This window comes from Hyperoodon ampullatus (assembly GCF_949752795.1).
Source record: "Hyperoodon ampullatus genome assembly, chromosome: 1".
NCBI lineage: Eukaryota > Metazoa > Chordata > Mammalia > Artiodactyla > Ziphiidae > Hyperoodon > Hyperoodon ampullatus.
In genome coordinates this window covers 81278789-81289329 of record NC_136914.1, presented here as the reverse complement: position 1 = coordinate 81289329, position 10541 = coordinate 81278789, and the positions used below count along the sequence as shown (strand labels likewise).

General features: G+C 37.7%; 1 pseudogene across 1 annotated transcript; it reads left to right on the top strand.

Annotated features, from left to right (window-relative positions):
* Positions 1-6585: 6585 nt before the first annotated feature.
* Positions 6586-9775, top strand: LOC307057662 (large ribosomal subunit protein eL39-like; annotated as a pseudogene). Its single transcript has 2 exons — positions 6586-6773; positions 9670-9775. The product of its transcript is annotated as a large ribosomal subunit protein eL39-like (transcript).
* Positions 9776-10541: the final 766 nt, after the last annotated feature.

The window sequence follows — 10541 nt, the reverse complement described above, 5'->3', positions numbered from 1 at the left end:
ACCTCAGATAACCAGGCAGAGGGGGCAACCAGTCCAGATGAGCAGGTCAGCAGTTTCTGAGAGACTTCTTCAGACACATGAAACTGACATAATTGACATAACACCTGATATGAAACTGATAGGATCATGAAGCACCTTCAGAGAATATCTAGACAACTGGCAAATATTTCAGTACTGAATGAATGTTAAGTACATAAAACACACACACACACCAAACAGACAAAAATAAATAAACAAGTAAAAAGAAAATTATTAACTCCAGGGATAAGTTGTGCTGATAAGAAAAAAATAGTTCAGTATATGCCCCATTTCTGAATAGCACATAGTCATAATAATGTAAATTTTGAATACTTTTGTAATCAAAACTGAGATATAACTATACTGTGAGGATGCCAATTGCACATGGTATAGACCAGGAGAATAAAGAGCTAAGTCCTCATGTTTGAAGGTGAAAGTTAGTGTGCGGTGCCTCAAACTGAAAAAGCAGGAGGTGGCAACACTTACTTGCCATTAGGCATATGGAGGCAGAGTTGAAAGTGGTCATTCTGGGGAGGGAAATAAGGAGCAGGGGTCTGGGACCTGTTCTTTCTCGTATGAAACCTCGTAGAACTAGCAGGTTTCAGAAATTGTACCCTGCTATACATAACTTTGATGAAAATTTAAAATGTAACAGTATATAGAGAGCTAACATGTGACTGCTTTTTCAAAATAACATCTATGCGATTTTGGTAAATATTTTGGGTGTTTACTTTCCTTTTTAATAAATTGAGAGGCTTGGACTACATAACTGCTATGGTCCCTTGACCTCTACACGTGTATGTTTTTTGTATCTCTTTGTACGTGTCTGGACTTGTGAACACAAACATACAGAGATCTGATAATCAATAGTGGAACTCCCTTGATTATTTGATCATTAAAAATTAATATGTATTATCCACATATCTGCAAAGATACAATCCGATACTACCAAATGAAGGAGAATAAGGCGGCTCAACCATCTACCGATTTGTAGAAAAACACCTGAGGCTGCATTTCTGTCTTCCTCTGTCCATGTGAGAGGAGACACAGGAAGAGACTAAAGTTCCCTGCTGGTTAGACCCTGGCCTGTGACGCACGCACTGTGAAGAGGACCTCAAAGTTAATATTTATCCATCTCAGGGTAAACTTGGCTTGAGAACTTGGGGGGTGGGTAGAAAAAGGAAAGTGCTACATACTTTGGTGGAGATTTGTGCTCAAATCAATGTTAATCTTGGTAGCATAGCCAAGTCACTCGCATCCTCTCTAGCATGTGCCAAAGAAGAACATGGCGAGTCCTTCAACAAAACCAACACTAAAATGGGGAGGGCCGGGTATGGAACTTTGAATTAAAGAGAAATACGAGGATTGTGAAGATGATTTCTTCCTAGCTTGGTGACTGGTAAATCACTTAATCTCTCTATGCCCTGAATTCTTCGTCCATAAATATATATTCCATGTAGCTGTTAGAAGTATACGTTTTAACACCCGTAGAACACTGAAAACAGTGCCTTGATATATCTTCTCTAAAAATAGATGCAAAGAATGTAACTGATTTATAGGGGTCTTGGATTCATGGCTGGCGTGCACTTGCATGGGCTCTCTCTCTCTCTCTTTAACCTGGTCTTTATTTATGTAACCTGGTCTTCAGGATGATGGAAGCTCTAAGAGGATAGACTTTCCCATGACAGATTTGGTCAAGTCAATCTCAAAAAGTCAAGGAACGTACTGCTCACTTATCACAGTAAGCTTGTTTGGCAAAATCTCAGGTTACATTCATTTGCACTAACATTTAGTATCTGACGCTGAAACTTTCCTTTGGTTGCCAGATGTATTTGGCACTCTGGAGGGGATGGACAAACTCTGTACTAGTGCCAAGTCAAGGAGTCCAAGGGCTGGTTTAAGGACACACCTTCATCTTTTTTTTGTTATCCCAGGTCCTCAACAATATCTGGCATACAGAGAAGGAGCTCGTTTGTTGAATTTAAAATGAAAAAAAAATACATTGATATGCTTCTCATAGTCAAAAGTTATATAACCATACCTTATATTCACCCACAATTCTCTCATCTAAGAATGCAATCTTATTTTTCACATTCATTTTTCTGTTTATACTAAAACTTTTATAGGTTAAACCACTATATTAAATGGAATGTTAGTGTATCATATTATAGTATGTGTAATTTACATTTAAAGAAATTAATAAAGAAGACTGTCATCCTATGGAAGTAGTACTGTTTAGCTGTGAGCTATTTTTACCTAAAAAACCCCCAAAGAATATGAATTCCTTATCAGATTTATGGTTTACAAATATTTTCTCCCATTTCATAGGTTGCCTTTCTCTGTGTCATTTCTTTTGCTATGCAGCTTTTATTTATTATTTAAAAATTTTTTAAAATATTAATTAATTTTATTTTTGGCTGTTTTGGGTCTTAGTTGCCACACGCAGGATCTTCATTACAGCATGCGGGATCTTTCGTTGTGGCACGTGGGTTTCTCTCTAGTTGTGGCATGCAGGCTCAGTAGCTGTGGCCTAGTTGACCTGCGGCATGTGGGATCTTAGTTCCCTGACCAGGGATCGAATCCGTGTCCCCTGCATTGGAAGGTGGATTCTTAACCACTGGACCATCAGGGAAGTACCCCATGCAGGTTTTTAGCTTGAGGTAGTCCCATTTGTCTATTTTTGCTTTTGTTTCTTGTGCTTTTGGTGTAAGGTCCCAGAAATCGTCGTCAAGATCAATGTCATGAAGGTTTTCTGTTATGTTTTCTTTTTGCAGTTTTATAGTTTCAGGTCTTAGGTTTACATCTTTAGTCATTTATGAGTTGATTTTTGTGTATGGTTTAAGATAAGGTTCCAATTTTGTTCTTTTGCAGGTGGATATCCAGTTTTCCCAACTGTCTTTTCCTCATTGTGTACTCTTGGCACCCCTGTCAAAGATCAGTTGAACTTATGCTGTAGACTATAGGTCTGTATGCCCTAATGAATGGGATTAGTGCGTTTATAAAAGAGACCACAGAAAGTTCTCTTGCCCCTTATGCCACATGAGGTTATGGCAAGACAGCTCTCTATGAACCAGGAAGTGAGATCTCACCAAATACTCAATCCCAACACCTTGATCTTGTATTTCCCAGACTCCAGAACTGTGAGAAATAAATTACTGTTGTTTATAAGCCACCCATTCTGTGGTATTCTGTTATAGCAGCCTGGATGGACTAAGACACCATATATTTATAAACTTATTTCTGGACTTTTAATTCTGTTCCATTAGTCTATATGTCTGTTTTTATGCCAGTCCCATACTGTTTTAGTTACTGTAGCTTTGTAATACATTTTGAAATTAGAAAGTGTGATACCTCAAGCTTTATCTGTCTCAAGTTTGCTTTGGCTATTCTGGGTCTTCTGTGGTTCTGAATGAATTTTAGGATTGTTTTTTCTTTTTCTGTAAAAAAATGCCATTGAGAGTCTGACAGACATTGCACTGAATCTGTAGATCATATTGGGTAGTATGGACACTTTAACAATATTAAGTCTTCCAATCCATGAACATTAGCTATCTTTCTGTTTATTTCTGTCTTCTTTATTTCTTTCAACAATGTTTTGTAGTTTTCAGTGTACAGGTCTTTCACCTTCTTGGTTAAACTTATTCCTATAAAAATAAAGTATTTTATTTTTTTTGCTGCCACTTTAACTCGGATTGTTTTCTTAATTTCCTTTTTGGATAGTTTGTTGTTAGCACATAGAAATGCAACTGATTTTTTTAAGTTGATTCTATATCCTGTGACTTCACTGAATTCCATATTAGTTATAATTTGTGTGTGGGGGGGTAATCTTTAGGCTTTTCTACATGTAAGATCCTGTGGATTTTTATAATCATTTCATAAATGGTGGTAAGACAACAGGTTATTAGGGAAAAGTTAGATCCTGAATTAAATAAGAACAAAAATATTTGGAGGGAAATACAAGTGAATATTTATCTAATTTAAGAATAAGGAAGGGCTTTTCAGTTACTAAAGGTCTGGAAGAAACACAAGTAAAAGATTAACAGATTACATAAAAAGTAAATATTTTTCACCTTAAGAGGTGAAAAACTGCAAAGATCAAATGGAACAACATTTATGACACAGATGATAAAGGGTTACTATCTTTCACTTTAAAAGGGTTCATAATTCAACAGGATATCTATTAAAGACATCAATAAAAAAATAACAAAGGACATGGCCAACCAATTAAGAAATGAATAAATACTAAAGCCAATGAACATGAAAAATTATTCAACTACAGAAATAAATAAATGCAAATAACTGGATAACACTTTTATCAAGTAAGTTGAACTTTTTGTTTAATGATAACAACCAGTGTTAAAAAGTCTTTAAAATATCAGTAATTTTTGCTGCAAAAATTCTAGTCCTTGGAGCCTAAACAAAGAATGTAATCAGAGAATCAGAGAGGTATGAGTAAAGATCTTTTTATTTATTTATTTATTTTTGGCTGTGTTGGGTCTTCATTGCTGTGCATGGGCTCTCTCTAGTTGTGGTGAGCGGGGGTCACTTCTCGTTGCGGTGTGTGGACTTCTCACTGCGGTGGCTTCTCCTGTTGCGGAGCACGGGCTCTAGCCATGTGGGCTTCAGTAGCTGTGGCACACAGGCCTAGCTGCTCCACGGCATGTGGGATCTTTCCGGACCAGGGCTCAAACCCGTGTCCCCTGCACTGGCAGGCAGACTCTCAAACACTGCACCACCAGGGAAGTCCGATGAGTAAAGATCTTTAAAAAAGGGTGCTCCACTTAGAATTATCCTTAAACAAATTATGATATATTCATAAACTGGAAAAAGAAAGTAACACTAAGTTTAAAAAAAGTAGGGTAGGAGACTAAGTGAAAAAAAAGCAGGGTATGTATATGAAATGTAATGTAAAATTTATTATCAACAAATCACCACATATATAGTCAAAGGGAATATACTTAAATGAAAAAAGTCATCTTGGGGTACGCAGTAGGTTTAGCTTATGATTTGTCTAAATTGGATCAGATTTTTTTTTAAACCATGAAATATATTTATTGGCAGTATTTCCATAATAGATTTTATTTTAGACTACAGTGATAAGCTACATAAAGAGAGCAGGTATCATATGATGCTGGATGGGAATATTCCTCTAAAGCACATTTTGGAAAGAATTAATAAGCATGATGTTAAAAATTATGTCTATCCTGAAGATTCAGGGACTACTGTGGAATACTGGGAGAGTTGTGTTAAATTCTTCCTCCACATTTGCCTTTTTCAATTTCTTTTTTATCTATACTTTTTACTTGTATTTGAAGAAGCTGAGTTATTTGGCATACAAAATCATAATTTTATTTTTTGTTGGAAACTATACCCTAGATCAAAAATTGAAAGATCATATTTATTATTTTGTTTCTTTCTCTTTGAATGTATTCTTTTCTGATATTAGTATGCAGTCCCTGATTTCTCTCTGTTGCATTTGTTTGCCTTATCTTGGCCTCTCCTTTTATTGTTTATTTTGTTTGTCACATTATTCTGGGTGAACGGCAATTGACTTTACTTCTTTTCTGACCCAACCTAAGAGTCTGCACCTTTTAATAGAGAAGCTTAAACTACTTACATTTATGCTATGTACTGACTCTCTCCTCTCATCTTATTTTGCCATTTTCTTAATGTCTCCTGGTTGTTTCCTTTATTTTCAGACTTCTGATTTTACTTTTTGCTTTGTTTTAAAATTTCTCCAGCATGTTGCAAGGTATATGTTGTGTTTTAAAAATTCTCCTCATGAGAGAAAATATTCTTTTTTTATCTTCCTTTTTTTTGTGTGTGTGTGGTATGTGGGCCTCTCACTGGTGTGGCCTCTCCCGTTGCGGAGCACAGGCTCCGGACGCGCAGGCTCAAGGGCCTAGCCGCTCCGTGGCATGTGGGATCTCCCCGGACTATCTTCCTTTTTAAAAGGCATTATTTACCTGAAGTGGTACCCAGATGAAGTTTTAATGCAAGCTTTCTAGTTCAATACTGATTGTGTCACTTTTGAGGATAAAGGCAGCACTTATACTAATTATGCAAGAACAACAGGTTTCAACTAGAAGCGTTTTGGGCAAATACGATGGATGGTCATCCTATCTCTGGGTGATAGGAATAAGGAGGTGCAGGTTTGGGGGTGGGCAGAAGATTTTGCTTTGGTGTATTCTGTACCTAAGATGGGTGATGAACATTCAAAGAGAGGTATTCTGTTGGCAGTAGTATATATTGGTCAGAAACTCAGAAGAAAGCTTTGGGCTCAATATAAAGATTTCAGAGTCATTACCAATATAGCTAATAGATAGGGCCATGAGACTGAATAACGAAATAGAGGCAATAAGTATGTAGTGTTAAAGAAAAGACTGAATCCTGATGAACACTGCTTAATGTAAAAAAAGAAGAAAAAAAAACTACAAAGGAGATTAATAAATTGCAGCATGTGGGATCTTTCCAGACCAGGGCTCAAACCCGTGTCCCCTGCATTGGCAGGCAGACTCTACAAGTGGGTAGGAAAAAAAATAAAGAGGGTTGACTCCATTTCTTGCCATGTCTTCTCATGAGACTTTCAAGATCAGGTAATTTCTGGCCAAGAAACAAAAGCAGAATTGTCCCATTCTGCAATGGTTCTAGATGAAAACTGGTAGTAAAACCAGATACGATTCCAAAAGGAGACACTGGAGAAAGACCAAGCTGGGTCTATACGGAATTGCACATGACATGGCACCATTTATGCTGTATCAAAGTCATTAGCATATTTCTAAATCAAGTTGAAAAAAAAATCACCCTTCCCTGGACAGTTGGACAAGTCTTACTGGGAAAACGATATTTCTATGCTCCTGTACTAGTAGTTTGGTTCAGTAATAAATATATGAAAACTTTTATTTGAAAAACAAACAAATACATAAATAGAAGTGAGTGTGGTAATAAAGCAGGTAAAGGGTTTCAGGGAGCAAGGATTGACCAGTAGTGTTAAATGACACTCAAGTGTCCAGTAAACAAAGGACTGTAAATGCCTCTCAGGTTTAGCGAGAAAGGTAACTGGTGACCTTGGCAAAGGCAGTTTTGGTACAGTGGTGAATCTGGAAGCTAGATTGCTATGGGTTAACCAGTAGTAGGAGGTGAGGAAGTGGAAACATTAGGCATAAAAACCCTTAGAAGGAAATGGGCTGTGAATGGAAGGTGAGAGAGCGAGAAAGAAGAAAGTAGGATTAATGGAAAGTTCGCTTAAGTTGGGAGTTTTCAAGTTATTTGGAATATGATAGTAGAAGACAGTTGGAAGAAAGGGAGGAATTTAAGACAGAGGTAAGAGACAGGATCATGGTTTGAGCAAGGTCTGTTAGCAGGCAGGAGGGAACAAGGAAGGATTAATCAGCCTCAGATAGGAGATGGTGGGGAATAAGGCAGACCTGTGCTCATTGCCTTCATTTTATGTGTCTTCCTGTTCCGCAGAAGCTAGAAATGAGAAAAGCATTCCCATACTGACTTAGATTCAGACAATGCTATGCAAGATGAGAAAGGCAGAAGAAAGGGAGGGAGAGGTTGTACTTTGGCTACGCCTGCTCTTTCTACTGGCAAGCCCCACAGGGACATGCTGGGTTTTCCGTTAGCACGTTAGCAGTGTTCCAGCATCCTGGTGCTTTGTGGATGTCAAGAGGCAGAATGGGGGGCATTTGTTTTTCTGTCTGTGCAGATCCATGAGGCATGGTGTGACTCTAGGGCCATCACTTGTAGCAGCTCACCAGCTAATCCCAGCTAAGGCAGTGTTCCACCGATCATTTCCAACTCCCCCTCTTTTTGGTTGTGTAAGAGGAGGCAGCTCCCTGGAAGGGTTAGTTCTGTGGTGGTTTTTTGTTGTCATTTTTGTTTTTAGTGTTATTGAGCCTGCTACTCAAGCCTTTCCAGGGATACTGTAAGCATTCAATTCCCTGTATTAAATTTCCTTTTGCTTGACATAGCTAACGTAACTTCTGTTTCCTGCAAGTGAACTCTTATTGAGAGGGACATCTACTCTTGTATCAGGAGGGAAGGAAGGATGGATATACATGTAGATAAATTTGTGTGTGTGTGTGCATGTGTGTGATGGCAATCTCCTCAAATGCAGGAGTTTTTTAAGCTGTGGTGTGCAGAGCCTCAAGGAGCTCCTAAATAGGGTTCACGGCATCTGTGAACTTAAATGAGTAAAAGTCACATCTCCTTCTTACCTAACCTCTAACTTAAATTTAGTATTTTCTTCAATTCTGAATGTAGGCATCCAACCACAGCATCATTGGCAGTCCCTGTGACTTTGCCACTAATAGAAAGTAGATATTTTCATATTATATTAGAGCTGTTGTAGATCTCAAAACATTGTTTATGCTCATAACTATGGTATTTACTAGACTCCTGTTAGATCTTGTTCTGTAATACATTTATAAAGAAACACACACTGATGTTTTTCCAAAGATGACATAGCAGGCACATGAAAAGATGCTCAAGCTCACTAGTTATTAGAGAAATACAAGTCAAAACAGCTATGAGATATCACCTCACACCTGTCAGAATGGCTATCATCAAAAAATCTACAAATAACAAACGTTGGAGAAGATGTGGAGAAAAGGGAACCCTCGTACACTGCTGATGGGAATGTAACTTGGTACAGCCACTATGGAGAACAGTATAGAGGTTCCTCAAAAAACTAAAAACAGAACTACCATATGCTCCAGCAATTCCACTCCTGGGTATGTGTCCAGAAAGACCCAAAAAACAAAAAACAAAAAGCAAAAAGAAAACACTAATTTGAAAAGATACATGGCACCCCAATGTTCATAGCAGCATTATTTACAATAGTCAAGACATGGAAGCAACCCAAGTGTCCATCAACAGATGAACAGAAAAAGAAGATGTACACACACACACACACACACACATACACACACACAATGGAATATTACTCAGCCATAAAAAGAATGAAATTCTGTCATTTGTCGCAATCTGGATGGACCTAGCAAATATTACATCTAGTAGAATAAGTCAGAGTTAGCAAATCCCATATGATACCACTTATATGTGGAATCTAAAAAATAACATAAATGACTATATATGCAAAACAGAAACAGACTGACAGATATAGAAAATAAACTAGTGGTTACCAAAGGGGAGAGGGAAGGGGGGAGGGGCAAAATAGGGGTATGGGATTAAGAGATACAAATTACTGTGTATAAAATAGATAAGCAACAAGGATATATTGTATAGCACAGGGAATTATAGCCATTATCTTGTAATAACTTTTAATGGAGTATAATCTGTAAAAATACTAAATTATTATGCTGTACACCTGAAACAAATATTGTAAATCAACTCCAATTAAAAAAATGGAATATAAAAAAGAAGCACATCACAATTTTTAAAAATTGATAACTCTATTTCCTTTGTAGTCCTATGTATTTTATTTTATGCATTTAAAAATATCATCCTGAAAAGGGGTCCATAGGCTTCAACAGACTGGTAAAGCAGTCCATAGCATAAAACATGTTAAGAAGCCTGTTCTAATGTCTTCTATTTTGCCTGTAAAGTGGGGTTTCTAAACTTTGGCACTAGCGATATTTTAGGATGGATAATTCTTTCTTTCGGGGGACTGTTTTTGTACTGTAGGATGTTCCGGAGCCTTGACTATGCTAGTAGCACCCTTCCTGATCACATGACAATCAAAGAAATTGTTACCTGTGGGGCAAAAGTGACCGTGGTTGAGAATCACTAAAGTAGTGCTAAGTGTGAGGAAGGTGAGTGACTAGGTCTGAGATCTGACTGGAGAGGGCTCAAAATGGATGCAACAGAGGACGGCAGAGAGAAATGACTAAAGAAAACATGCAATTGAGTGATGTTGAGGGACCAGCGGAAATCATCTACAGTCATCCCTCAGTATCCCTGGGGGATACAGGATCCCCATGGATACTACTGATAAAATCCAAGGACATTCAAGTCCCTTATATAAAATGGCAGAGTATTTGTATATAACCTACACATACCCTCCCATATACTTTAAATTATCTCTAGATTATTTATAATAACTAATACAACATAAATGTTACATAAATAATTGTAAATACAAGGTAAACGCTATGTAAATAGTTGCTGGTGTGTGGCAAATTCAAGTTTTGCTTTTTGGAACTTTCTGGAACTTATTTTTTTCAAATATTTTTGATCTGCAGCTGGTTGAATCCACAGATGCAGAACCTGCAAATATAGAGGGCTGAATGTGTAGAGTAGCGCACGGATAAGAGGTTTTTCAAGTTGTTGTTGTTTTTTGTTTTTTTTTAGTTAATTTATTTATTTTTGGCCACGCTGGGTCTTCGTTGATACGCGTGGGCTTTCTCTAGTTGCAGTGAGTGGGGGCTACTCTTCGTTGCGGTGCGCGGGCTTCTCATTGCAGTGGCTTCTCTTGTTGTGGAGCACGGGCTTTAGGCTCGCGGGCTTCAGTAGTTGTGGCGCGTGGGCTCAGTAGCTGTGGCACATGGGCTTTGTTG